The sequence below is a fragment of the Ambystoma mexicanum genome, chromosome 2p (genome assembly GCF_040938575.1).
Source record: "Ambystoma mexicanum isolate Mex_15411 chromosome 2p, UKY_AmexF1_1, whole genome shotgun sequence".
Taxonomy (NCBI): domain Eukaryota; kingdom Metazoa; phylum Chordata; class Amphibia; order Caudata; family Ambystomatidae; genus Ambystoma; species Ambystoma mexicanum.
In genome coordinates this window covers 1,353,205,444-1,353,218,739 of record NC_090923.1, presented here as the reverse complement: position 1 = coordinate 1,353,218,739, position 13,296 = coordinate 1,353,205,444, and the positions used below count along the sequence as shown (strand labels likewise).

Sequence of the window (13,296 nt, the reverse complement as noted above, 5' to 3'; positions counted from 1 at the left end):
CGGCCTCATGAGGTCTTCTCTGATGGGGGTTATCATCAAAGACGCCATCAGGGAAGTCCTCCCCGCCATGCTAGCAGCACCACAGATGCCTTCATCAGGCCCCAGGCCCCGCTGCAGCCCCCTCCTCCGGCTCCACAGCCAACTCTGCAACCTCTGACTGCGGTCCCTGTACCCCAGCCTCCAGTGCCATCTACTCCTCCTCCACAGGATCCTCCAGATCCGCAGGATACAGACGAGGAGGAGGAGCCAGACACGCCATCCTCAGCCAGGGCCTTCCACGAACGTCTTGCTGGTCTGGCAGAGTACCTGGGCCTCCCCCAACCAGAGGTTGAACAGCTGGCAGAGGGGGTTCTGGCTGAAGTCCTCACACGACGCCCCTCTGCCAACACGGGGATTCCACTTCAAACCGATGTAGTCTCCCTGGCCAAGAAGGGCTGGCTCAAGCCCCACCTGGTCCAGACTGTCAATTAATGCCTGGACACCAAGTACAGGCAGATGGAGGGGGATACACTCTTGCTCTCGACCCATCCTCAGCCACACTCTTCTTGATCACTGCTCCAACGCATCCCTGCACCTTCGTCGGGCCAACGCAGGTATCATGCTGGCCCCGCCAACCAAAGGTTATGGCGGGAAATTGCGGACTTCCTCCCGGAACTTCCCACCCAGTGCCAATCATGCTTTAAGGCGGGGCTAGCTGAAGCCAAGATCGTGGCTCATGACCTCATGGAATGAACAGTGGCTCATATTGATATCTCAGTCCGTGCCATCTGCATTGCCGCGGACATGAGAAGAGCAGCCTGGCTCCGGGCAACGAAATTCAACCCGGATGTCCAGGAGCGCATTCTAGATCTACCGTTCGAGGGGGTGGGGACCTCTTCCACTCCTCTACGGATGAAGAGCTGGACAAAAAGAAAAATGGCTTACAAACGGCAAAGTCTCTATCCATTCTTACAAAGACCACGCCCAAATCGTACACCCAATCTCAGCGGTTGTATACTAATTGACCTTTTCACAATTGACCTTGGGAGAATCGACCTAATTTAGAAGGTCAATTAGGACATATATGGTGGGGGGAAACCCCCCCGCAATCCCCCAATCCAAAACCCCCTGCAACCCTCCACCCAGTCCCCTTATATTATTTATAATCCAAAACCAACCCAATACATATATAAAATAACTAAAATAATATAAAGGTCAATTGTGCAAAAGGTCAATTGTAAAAGGTCCATTTGGGTAATACCAGCTCAGCAGCGCTTGCAAAAGGGTTGTACATATGGAGGGTTCCGCGGCTTCCAGGAATGCAGATCCAGGCCGCCGGACGCTTGCTGTCTCCGAACCGGCGCAAACAACAAAAAGGGGGTACGGGGGGAGTGAGGGCTTTTTCCAGTCCTCCTCCTCAGCGTCCACCTCTGAGGGAAAAGGGCATGACACGGCCCCGGCGGGTCCACGTGTCCCCAGTGGGGGGCAGGCTTGCTCTCCATGCACATTTCTGGCGCCAGAATTTCACGGACCCCTGGATCCTCTCTGTAGTATCCACTGGGTACTGCCTTCCTATCCCAGCCTCTCCTCCCCTCCACTTCCACAGGTTGGGACAGCAACTCTTTTGGCGGAGATCCGGTCGCTCATAGAGAGCCAGGTAGTGGAGGAAGTTCCAGCCTCCCAGTGAGGCTTTGGCTTTTACTCCAGGATTTTCACCATTCAAAAGAAGAACCAGGTGGGCCTCAGAGTTGTGCTGGACCTTTCCACCCTCAACCTCTCCCTACCCATGCAAAATGTATGATGGTTAGGCCAGCTTTTATAACGGAAACATTGGACAAGGGAGACTGGATGTGCTCCCTGGACCTGAAGAACGCGTGCCTACACGTCCCGATTTGGCAGCCCCATCGTTCTTTCCTATGGTTCAGGATCATGGGCTACCATTTTCAATACAAAGTCCTTTCATTTGGCCTTTACTCGGCCCCCAGGGTCTTCACCAGACTCCTGAATGCTGTGGGGGCCCCCCCCTCAGAGGGCAGGGCCTCCACATCTACCCATACCTCGACGACTGGCTCGTCAGGGCTACATCTCCGGAAGCGGTTCGCCACTCTTCCCATGCCCTTATAAACACACTGCACGATCTGGGCTTCTCGCGCAACCTCAAGAAGTCACAGCTGCAGCCTACTCAGACTCTGACATTCCTGGGACTCATTTGGGACATGTGCTCCGAGAGGGTCTTCCCCTCGGAGGACAAAATCTCGGCCATCAAGAGGGCCACCGCGCACTTCCTCAGCAGAGAGGTGACCTCAGCATGGTGGTACCAACATCTACTGGGTCTACTGGCAGCGGTCCTATTAGACTTGCCGCAGACGAGACTAAGGATTAGAAGGATTCAGCTGCACTTCGCGGCCTCATGGAATCAGGAGCATGGCTCGCAATCTGAGATCATCAACATTCCTCCATCTATCTACCAGGACCTAACATGGTGGTCCATGGACTGCAACCTATGGACGGGCAAGCCCTTTCGGTCGCCCTCGCTGCAGACCACCATCACCACAGACTACTCGCTCGAGGGCTGGGGAGCCACCCTGGACCATCTCTCGGTCCATGGCACCTGGACTCGACAGGAGCAGGAATACCACATCAATTGGTTGGAGCTGAACGCCATCTGGCTAGCGCTCAGAGCATTCCTGCCACTTCTCAAGTGGGGGGCAGGCTTGCTCTCCATGCACATTTCTGGTGCCATTTCTCAAGGGTAAGGTTGTCCTCATCCAGACAGACAACTCGAACAGCATGTACTACGTCAACAAGCAGGGAGGCACCAGATCCACTCCTCTGTGCAGACTGGTGATCAGCATGTGGGAATGGGCCCTGGAAAATGACATTTACCTCTCGGCAGTCCACCTCCCGGGGGAATCCAACCTGGAAGCGGACAGGCTCAGCATGCTGGGAGTGGACAATTACGAGTGACAGCTAAACAACCTCATTATTCAAGAGATCTTCAACCGGTGGGGTCACCCCCACGTGGATCTCTTTGCCACCTGGCACAACAAGAAGTGTCCCCAGTTCACATCCTGGCAAGGTCAGAGCCCCAGCTCTCTGGGTGACGCATTTCACCTCCAGTGGACCGGCATGTAAGCCTATGCCTTTCCACCCACTCCTCTGATCCACAGGGTAATTTGCAAGATCAAGAAGTCTTGCGACTCCTCATCATTCTGATAGCTCCATGGTGACCGGCCAGGCCATGGTTTTCGGAGCTACTCAGCCTCTCGGATGTGCCCCCGATGCACCTTCCGACGGGCCCAGAACATCTTCTGGTGCAGCAGGGGGGGCAGAATCATCCACCCAGCGCCAGGGAATCTAGCCCTCATAGCGTGGTACCTGAGCAGGTAACGCTTCGCCACCTTAGCCTCTCACGGACCAATCTGGAGATCATATAAGGCACCTGGAGCAAAGCCACTAGGACCCAGTACGAAAGCAAATGGACCAGAATCTGCCACTGGGCAGACTCCAAGTGAAGTGACCCCCTGGCTTGCACCTTGGACGACGGGCTCTCCTTTTCAGCGTACCTCGCTCATTCAGGCATACAGGTGGACACATGCCGCACATACCTTGCAGCCATTGTGGCTTACAAGAACTCAGAGGAAGGCATTTGTTCCTCCTCCAACCATATCGTCAAGAAACATCCGACGGGTCTCGCTAGGCTCTACCCGCCTGTCAAGAGACCGCACCTGGTCTGGGACCTTAACATAGTCTTGGGCGCACTGACACACAAACCATTCGAGCCAATGGCGTCCGTGGACATCAGACTGGTCACCATCAAGACAGCCTTACTAGTCGGCATTCCCTCGCTTGTAGAGTCTGCGTAGTCACGCGGACGCACCCGGCTTTTCTGCCCAAGGTTCTGTCTGCTTTCCACCTGAACAAGGAAATAGTCCTTCCTACGTTTTTTCGGATCCTAAGGACAAAGCACAAAGAGTGCTGCACTGCCTGGATGTCGGGCGTGCTTTGAAATTCTACTTGGACAGGACCAAGGATGCCCTGTTTGTCACTTTTGGAGGCTCAAGACCAGGCTACCCGGCCTCTAAGGCTTCCCTATCCCTGCTGGATGGTCTCTGCCATCAAGGAAACGTATGAGGGCCAGCACAAGCCGCTTCCCGCCAACCTGGATTCCCACGCGGTCAGGGCCAAGGCAACGGCCATCGCATTCCAGCGCCATGTCCCTTGCCAAATTCATAGGCACGGCAGCCACTCTCCCTCGGTTTTCTGCAAGCATTACTGCCTGGATTCCCGCTATAGATCTGATGCAGCTTTCGGACAGGCGGTTCTCAGAAACCTATTTGCTTAAGGAGGGTCGCCTCTCCACCCTCGACTACAATCAGTTGTAATCGCCCATACGGTATGAAGGAAAGGGGACGGGACATCAGAGTAATGATAAGTTACTCATCGTAGTGACTAACGTACTCTTAGTCCATAGTCCCCTTTCCTCCATACGTCCCACCAACTTCCCCCCTAGTAATACTGGTGTCATTAGGCAATGTTGGATCCATTGTTGTTGCGTTGATGGGGACTGAGGTGTGGCGCTGGAGCGCAGAGTCGGGGCAGCGCATGGTGAAAAAGGTTCTGTCTCCCGTCCCTTGGAAGGGACGCCCATACAGTATGGGGGAAAGGGGACTATGGTCTAAGAGTACGTTAGTCACTACATTGAGTAACTTATAATTTCTAAATCTATCTACCTCCACTCTCCGCCCTCTGCAACTAATCCAGAAAAGGACTGCAAGACTTGTCCTTGGCCTCAAGCCCTGGGATCGTATCTCTCCAGCTCTGAAATCTCTCCATTGGCCCCCAGTGGATGCAAGGATTAAATTCAAAACCCTCTGCATTGTCCACAAGGCTTTCTAGGGCCTGGGTCCAAAATACCTTCACCTATCCCTCCGCAAATACCTCCCCTCTTGAGCTCTTCGCTCCTCCACCTTTAACTCCCTCAGGGTCAGTTGTTTTTCAAAGAAACGAGCTGGGGGTAGATCTGTCTTCGGCTGGGGCCTCCCTCTGGAACAGCCTCCCTGCCACTTTTAAGACTTGAGGAGAACCATCTCCTGTTCCGGAAGCACATCAAGACCTTCCTCTTTGCTTCTGTCTTCGCTCCCCCTCTCTCCTGCTGATCGGCTCTCTCTTGGCACTGTGCACCTGGCCATCCTCTGTCCCCTGGGCCCAGTTAGCTGCTCACGCTGCCACGCTACTGCACTGCCCCCTGGCCACCCCTTACACTGGTGACTGCATCTATACCCATACCGTCCCCACACCCCTTCCCATTTTCTTCTTTTTCTGCACTTATCAGACTTTCCCAGTTCTGCTGCCATAAACACAGCACTTGCCGGCTGCACTATCACTGTTTATTGCCTCCATTATCTATTTATTTTATTTATTATTATTTATCTGTTCTCCGCTGCTCCTCACTTTCCACTCTTCCCCCTTCCATGAACTTTTCCCCTTTGCCCTTCCCATGCACTTGCGCGTTCTCAATGTCACTGGGCCTAGTAAGATCTGTTATATTCTCCCCTGTTCCCCTCCCTTGCCTCGTCGTGCTCTGAAATACTTGTGTAGGAGCACGATACAAATAAAATATCATATCAAATCATTACACAAGACTTGCCTCAACACATCTGCCATTAGAATAAAGCAAAAACATGCGACTATATTGGGTCTAGCTGGTCACATATCGAGTCTCTTGCACTAGCGTTCTGTCATGACCTCCTTCGGCACCCAGCCATGTGCCTGACCTCTTGGGTTGATTACTGGAGCCTAGCCAACCCACTGAATTCCTAATCGTGGCCAAATGCACACATGCAGCTTTTTCTGATAATGTTCCCATACCTGTACTTAAGTCCCCAATGGTGTTCCTGCCATAAGCGTGTTGAGGCCATACAAATGGGAAAAGGCGCTATGTAAATGACAACTAGTCATGCTGGATTCCTCACGCTTCTTAGCGCTGAAATATTAGGTGTTACTATTATCCTATTTAACGGTCCTGGACCTAGGAAGAATATAGGCCGTGCCGGGATATGAACATGCATGCGCTCTGCAACTACCCGAGTTCCATTACCTGCACCATACTACAACCTTAATGTAGTGTTGCATCTTGTATGATGATCTTTATACACATCTGGTTTTATTTGTTCAAGTTGTTTTCCATTGCCTCTCTGGCAGGGGTGATCCTCGAGCAATGAAATAGTAAGTTCTTTAAACAAAAGTTGCCTCGTTAGCACTGTAGTGATAATAAGTGGTATCGAGTACTGCATCATCCTGAGAGGGACTTCACAGGTACAGCAGATTTACAGTGTACTCACAAGCAGTGCATGTTAGTTGGAGGTGCCTGTACCTCAGTGCAATGATGAGTCACAAGTACTGCATTGCTAGAAATGCCACACGAGTATTGCAGTATGAATGAGATGCAGCTTGACCTACAATTTGAGGGATAGGTACTGCTTTGCTAATGCAGGTTGCCAAGTGCTGCCGTGTGAATGAGTGCTGTGTTTGAGCAATAAAGATGCTTTGCAAGTGCTGCAGTGAAGTCATTTTCTGTTGCTGTCAAATTATCTGTAGCGCAAAAATAGATTTAAGAATCTTAAAGCATAAAAAAGCTACAATAAAGAGTAACCGAACACGTTGTACTTTATAGATGGGAGGAAAACAAGGCCATATAGAGCTGAAGCGAGTGGAAACCCCGAGGCAGCGAACTACACAGCGGCCCTGAACACCCACATCAGGTAAGAGAGTCGGAGTCATTTGCATTGTTAGGGGCTTCCCTTCCACCACAAGGTGCAGTGGTACTCGGAGGGGTTGTGTGGCTTGGTGGCCCCAGCAGGCAAGGATATTTGAGAAATACGTTAGCAATTACCATGTGGTGCTCAGTCACTGTACATTTGGGTACATATGGGTAGTCCCTAACAAAGGCACTACAGAGGAGATTGCAGTGTCACCTTACATTATCAGTGCACGTAAAGGCAGCATAATGGATGAGTCCTTTACAGATAATGTGGGGGATGATGTACAGGGCACGAGACCTAAGACAGAAAGTGTATGTCTGTTCCTCACGCTTCTTAGCTCTGTATTATTATCCTATTTAACATTCCCCTATCGACCTAGGAAGGATGGAGTCCTGAGTTGGCCTTGCCAGGATACGAACATACGCTCTGCGGGCTGAACACAGATACTGCACAAATGAACACTTTTTTTTTATTGCATCTCTTGCTACTAATAAAATGTAAACACCTTTTAAATCTAACAATCCTAACAAAACATACCTTCTATAGCAGGCTGTCGATATGGGATATTTTACTGCACCACGATATTGTGTTGTATGTGGTCTTGTGGTTAAGTCTCTCGTCGTTACAACGGCACAGCCAGGGTTTGAAACATCGCAACATCCACTGCACATAGTGAGTATTGGCAGATTGGGATTTTTTTAAATATTAAACGCATAGGGGGATGGCGCCCCCGTCTCAAAAAAGTGGTCGGACGTCGTCCACCTGCCTGGTCTCCAGACTTGTGCCCTGGTTCTCTAGACATACTAATGTTCATTGAGCGGCAGAGTGCGAAAACTGCGGAGTGTGGAAGGGGCCAATTGATGCAACATAAAACTTGCTTTGCGATTGCTGTACAAATGCTGCACAAATGCTGCATAGCACATAGCTCTCAAGTTTCCTTTGGACTCTGGGGCTTGTAGTTTTTTCTTTTCCTTTTGAAATCTAGTTAAACTACTAGTCCCAGAATTCAAAGCAAAGCCAGGGCTGAATGGCCTTCTCGCGCATGACCACAGGAATCTTGAGAGCTCTGCTTAACAGCTACCTACTGTAAAGGGATGGGCCTAGTCTCAACATTTTGGGCAGAGGTGGCTGCTTGAGGACAGTTGAAAAAAGCAGGTCGCAAGACGGGCCATGAGTGATGACCTAGTACTCAATGCCCCCCCCCCCCCCCCACAGGGCCTACATGCCCACGAAAAAGTGAAGCATAGGATCAATGTTAGTAAGTTACTTGTGCTGAAAATCATAGAAAGCCCTTAAAGTCCAGGGCAGTGGAGGAGGCGAGCGTAGAGCAAATCTGTGATGCCCGGTGGTGTGATGTCATCAGGCCCTAGAAGTGGGGATATCCTGCATAGTTTGGGACACAGTGGGAATTGGGATATTTAAAAAGTGCTGTAAGGTTGGGCTTGGCCCTTCTTGGTACCTGTTGAGCCTGGATCTTGTGGTAACCCGGCTTTGCCACTGTTTAATTTAAACGCACCCCCCCCCCCCCGTTTTAGCATATTTCTGGGGTTTGAGTATAGCAACACATTGGCGGTGTATGGAACACATGGAAAAATATTCTAGGCTGGATTCACTTTCGTCCCTTTCTTTGACCAATTTCATCCTCCTTTCACCCCAATTTTTAGGATATTTAGTTACACAAAGAGCTGCTAATCATTGGGGCGTAAGGGGTGGGTTGAGCCATCTAAAAGCTGAACAGAGCGGTTAAGTCTTTGCCTTCGTTTGGGGGGGTACATGGACACAAGCAGGCCAGGCTTCTGTGTTCTGCATGTCTGTTGCTGATGTCTGTTGATGCTTCATTACACACTATGATTTCAGAGGTGAGATACATTACTGACTTTTGCTGTAGCGCCCCTTTCCCATCAGTATCCAGGGATGAGCGTCATTTCACAGTACTGCCTTCTGCCTGCAGTGTCCTCAATTTGAGGAGCTTCCACTCCCCCTCCCACCACCCCTCAAGCTGGTGGATGACTCTGCAACTCTTTCTATTCAGCACTAGTTTCCCCTTCAATCCCCCAGTCTTTACCCACGTTAGGGACATCTCGGAACCATGTCAATACTCAGCTAGCATGTCACACGATAGCTGATATCAGGCTGGTTCAGTGTGGATAGGCAGGTTTTATGTAAGCGCCTAAGGAAAAAATATTGTTTATTTACCCTCAGTGGGTTGTTAAACCATACTGGGTGAGGGTCATCGTTAAACGATCAAGGCAGTGTGTGCATGGGAAGTTATTTCACATGCCTGGCGTGAGCTTAGAGATGCACTTCCTTTGACAGCATTGTTGGACCAGTGGGGCAGAATAGTAAGAGATTTCGTTGGTGCGGTTTCCTGGAAGTGGGGCTAGCATGTGCACACACATAAGTAGTGAGTGCCTCAAACCACAGGAACGCCACACCATTGTCTGAAAAGGCCTCATCTTATATATTCATTGTTTCGCCTTTAAACCTCATTAATTTCAACAACTCCTGCTTTATCCTTCTCCAGCCAGAACAATGAAATATCCATAAACGGTGAAGGGGGCGCAAAATTGCTTTGTGGAAGTTGCAAACTAACCCACAGCTTGATGACTTTGTATTAGAACTTGAAAACCATACCCAACTGTCTGCATATATGTGACACGCTGAATACAACAGTAACTTCATGCTCCCCAGATCTGGCAAACTCAAGCTACGACATCTTGAGGGTGGCTACCATATCACCCCGGCACCCTTAACTTTAAGAGCTTTGTAGTTCGTTTTAAAATCCCTCGTGAAACTCTGACCAGCTAGCTAGCCATCAAAGGTCGACTCTCTCGTCGGTTCAGCAAATATGTAATCAATTGCTGATAAACAACCAGATTCATTTTCTCTTGGTCCACCTGAAATGCATAATGAGGAGAATAGCTTTAATATGTTACAATGGTAGCATCATGGCTCAATGAGTAAACGGGTAACTGATATCTTGGTAACAGCGGAAGAAGAGTTGTGTGACGAACCTGAGGGCATCCTCCCATCTACTCCCATTGGATCCTCTTCCCAGGTGGCCAGGGAAAGGCCATCATCAGTCTGCCTCTCTTTCAAACACAACCGCGCACACACACTGTCCCACATTCATATGCCTTTAAGACTGGGATGAAGAAGAGGCAACTAGGAGTAATGCACAATTCCATTCGTGCACAACGCTATGGTACTGAGACGAATAAGAGAACCGTGAAACACCATTACCATGGTCAGGCATGTCCCACTAATTTGGGTCAGGCAAAGGACTTAAACCTGCGAGCAGTTGAAAGGCTACAGGTGTATATAAGGAAGAGAGACCCGCCTGGAGGAAGAAACCCGCTTGGGGAGAAGGATGTGGCAACCCGGTACGGAGCAGGCTGGAAAGGGGCTGGTGAAAAGGACGCGAGCGCTGAAGGAGAGCAAGAAAGACTTCAGCCTGAACAGACTGTGATAAGGTCGGGAGCCTTGCAGAATCCATTGTCGTGTTTCCCCCGGCTGGAGCTGGGGGACAGTGAAGACTCCAGGGAGCTGCCAAAAGCAGCAGGAAGGTAGGGAAGAGGCTAGGGCTGCTCGTCGGAGCTCCCGGGGACTGAAAGGGGAGCGAGAGACTGCAGAGGAGAAACCCGAAAGCACCCGGAGGAGCTGCCAGCTACTGGTGAGTGACGGAGAGGAATAGTCACGCTGAGGCACTCCAGGGACCGGGTTTGGGCACAAGGAGATGCCAATCAGCTGGAATCTTATTATAAAACGGACAGGAGACCAAAGGAAAGATTTGTGAATTCTGAACCAGCTGCAAAATGTTTCATGCTTTATTGAATACCATACTAAGGAAAAGTCATGCAAAGTACATGAAAGTACATCACGAGTAAAATGAAAATGATGTGCATTTTTCGAATACAGTGAAAGCAAGTAAAAAGCATTGATGGACAATGGGAACGTATGAACCAAAAGAATGCCAGTAACAAGGGCTGAGGAGGCAAGTGAAACACACATGTTAAGCACTTCTGTGAAGTGTGACAGCGGGGGGTGGGCGGGGGCCACAAGGAAAACACCCCACAAAGTGAATAGTGTGAAAGTCACGTTGTGGCAGAGGCAAGAAATTGCCAAGGAGAAAAAACTGCAAGTGGACAATTGAAACGGGTCCAAAGAGAGAGCCTGTTATAGCAAGAAAGTCCCATGACAACAAGTGGATATAACCGCGCCATGGGTTATCGGTTGAGTGACCTGTAGTAGGTGGACTGTGTGTTCTGACATCTGTGCCTAAACCGGGTAACCCCTACTTTGAGTGAACAAAGGAACATCAAGATATTGAAGCTGTTGTGCCCATCAAGTATTGAAAGGACTTGAGAAAAGAGCAGGCTAAGTGAACTGTTGAAAAACCTGAAAGGTTGCAAAGTTGGTTTGGAATGCTTATTGAAGCTGAGGGCATGGTTAGCATGGGAGGGAGAGAGAGAGGAGGTAGAAAAGAGTAAGGTCTCGAGTTGTTTGCGGAACTTAAAGGGATGGTCTAGTAAAAAGTTTTATTTAAAAAATAGATGGGCAACATTAAAAAAACCCAGCATTCTCCGTTTTAAAACTTCCTATGTAAAATTTTGAGCTATTCAAGCTCAAAATTCGCAAAAGCAAGCACATGGGCGCATCCATTTTGTGAAATGGAGGCCCTCCTGTGCTGGCTTTTGCGACACTCATGAAGGAAAAGCCAGCCAGCTGTAGTAAACAAAAGCTACCGCTGGGTGGCTTTCCCTTCATTAGTGCTGTAGGCAGAGGACGGGGACTGGAGACCAGAGCAGGAAAGCTGCAGCTGAATCTCGGTAAGTGCTATTTATTTATTTTTAAAAAATAAGCACTAGCTGCGTTTTTTTTTCTAAGTTTTCTGGGCTGGAGGAGCCCGGAAAACTTACAAATAAAACCGCAGCTTTAAAAACATTGCATTTATGTTTGCGGTCGCTTTTGAAGCGACCGCAAACATAAATACAACGTTATTGTGTTGGAAAACGCTGCGGTTTTCCAACACAACCGCGTGTGTTTCTGCCTGCTGTGGCTATCACTTTGGGTCTCCGGTGCTCCGAGGGGAGCACCGGAGACCCAAAGTGAAAGCCACAGCAGACAGAAACACAATGCGGTTATGTTTACATGCCGCGTAGTGTTTCTACCTACAGCTGATTTCCCATTTGGGGCTCTCGGGCTCCCCGTGGGGAGCCCGAGAGACCCAAATGGGAAATGGTAAATGCTGCGTTGTCTGCCTGAATCTGCTTTCCCATTTGGGGCTCTCGGGCTCCCCGTGGGGAGCCCGAGAGCCCCAAATGGGAAAGCAGATTCAGGCAGAAACAACGCGGTTGTTTTCCTCAATGCCGCGTTGTTTCTGCCTGAATCTGCTTTCCATTTGGGGCTCTCGGGCTCCTTGTGGGGAGCCCGAGAGCCCCAAATGGGAAAGCAGATTCAGGCAGAAACAACGCGGTTGTGTTGGAAAACGCTGCAGTTTTTCTTTCCGAGTTTCTCAGGCTCCTCCGAAAAGCGACCGCAAACATAAATACGTTTTTAAAGCTGCGGTTTTATTTATAAGTTTTCCGGGCTCCTCCAGCTAGTGCTTATTTTAAAAAAATAAAATAAATAGCACTTACCGAGATTCAGCTGCAGCTTTCCTGCTCTGGTCTCCGGTCCCCGTCCTCCGCCTACAGCACTAATGAAGGGAAAGCCACCCAGCGGTAGCCTTTGTTTACTACAGCTGGCTGGCTTTTCCTTCATTAGTGCCGCAAAAGCCAGCACAGGAGGGCCTCCATTTCACAAAATGGATGCGCCCATGTTCTTGCTTTTGCGAATTTTGAGCTTGAATAGCTCAAAATTTTACATAGGAAGTTTTAAAACGGAGAATGCTAGTGTTTTTTTTATCTTGCCTATCTATTTTTTAAATAAATATTTTTACTAGACCATCGCTTTAATGTGATCTGGTTCAAGATGGAGAAGGAGAGGGAGACTGTAACAGAGGAAGGAGCCAGCCGAAGAGAGAGATCAGCCCCAAGCGCTCTGCTTGGAGAAGCGTTTGACCAACAGAGAATTGGAGCCAGAAGATCAAAGGGATCTGGAAGGAGAGTATTTAGTGAGACAGAGTTGCAGGTAACGTGGTGCCAGTCCCCGAAAAGCCTTGTGGATGATGCAAAGGGTCTTGAATTTTATCCTTGCAGTGACCTGGAGCCAATGGAGAGATTTTATGGCTGGAGAGATAAGGTCCCTGGGCTTGTGGCCAAGGATAAGTCTTGCCACCCTATTCTGGATAAGTTGAAGAGAGTGGAGGGAAGGAGGAGGAAGGATGAGAAAGAGGCTGTTGCAGTAATCCAGCCTGGAGAGGACCATAGCTCTAGTGACATTGAACTTCTGGGGGAAGGTGAGAAAAGGGAGCGTGCCTCTAAGGAGGTGCAGTTGAAAGTGGTCTTTCTTGGCAAGATCCAGGTTGTGAAGAGTGAACGAGAGAGAGGGGTCGAAACTGACCCCAAGGTTTCTGGCCGCAGTGGAATGAGAGGGTGGAAAGCCCATAGAG

General features: G+C 49.7%; 1 protein-coding gene across 7 annotated transcripts in view; it reads left to right on the top strand.

The window, feature by feature from the left end:
- The window catches only part of RAI1 (retinoic acid induced 1), a 2,051,579-nt gene that overhangs the window by 1,448,294 nt on the left and 589,989 nt on the right, over nucleotides 1-13,296 (top strand). For all 7 annotated transcript variants that reach the window (XR_011302221.1, XR_011302217.1, XR_011302220.1 and 4 more), the window contains one exon: nucleotides 6,656-6,743. The gene's annotated coding sequence lies outside the window, so the exon portion shown is untranslated. The remainder of the gene's footprint in view (nucleotides 1-6,655; nucleotides 6,744-13,296) is intronic.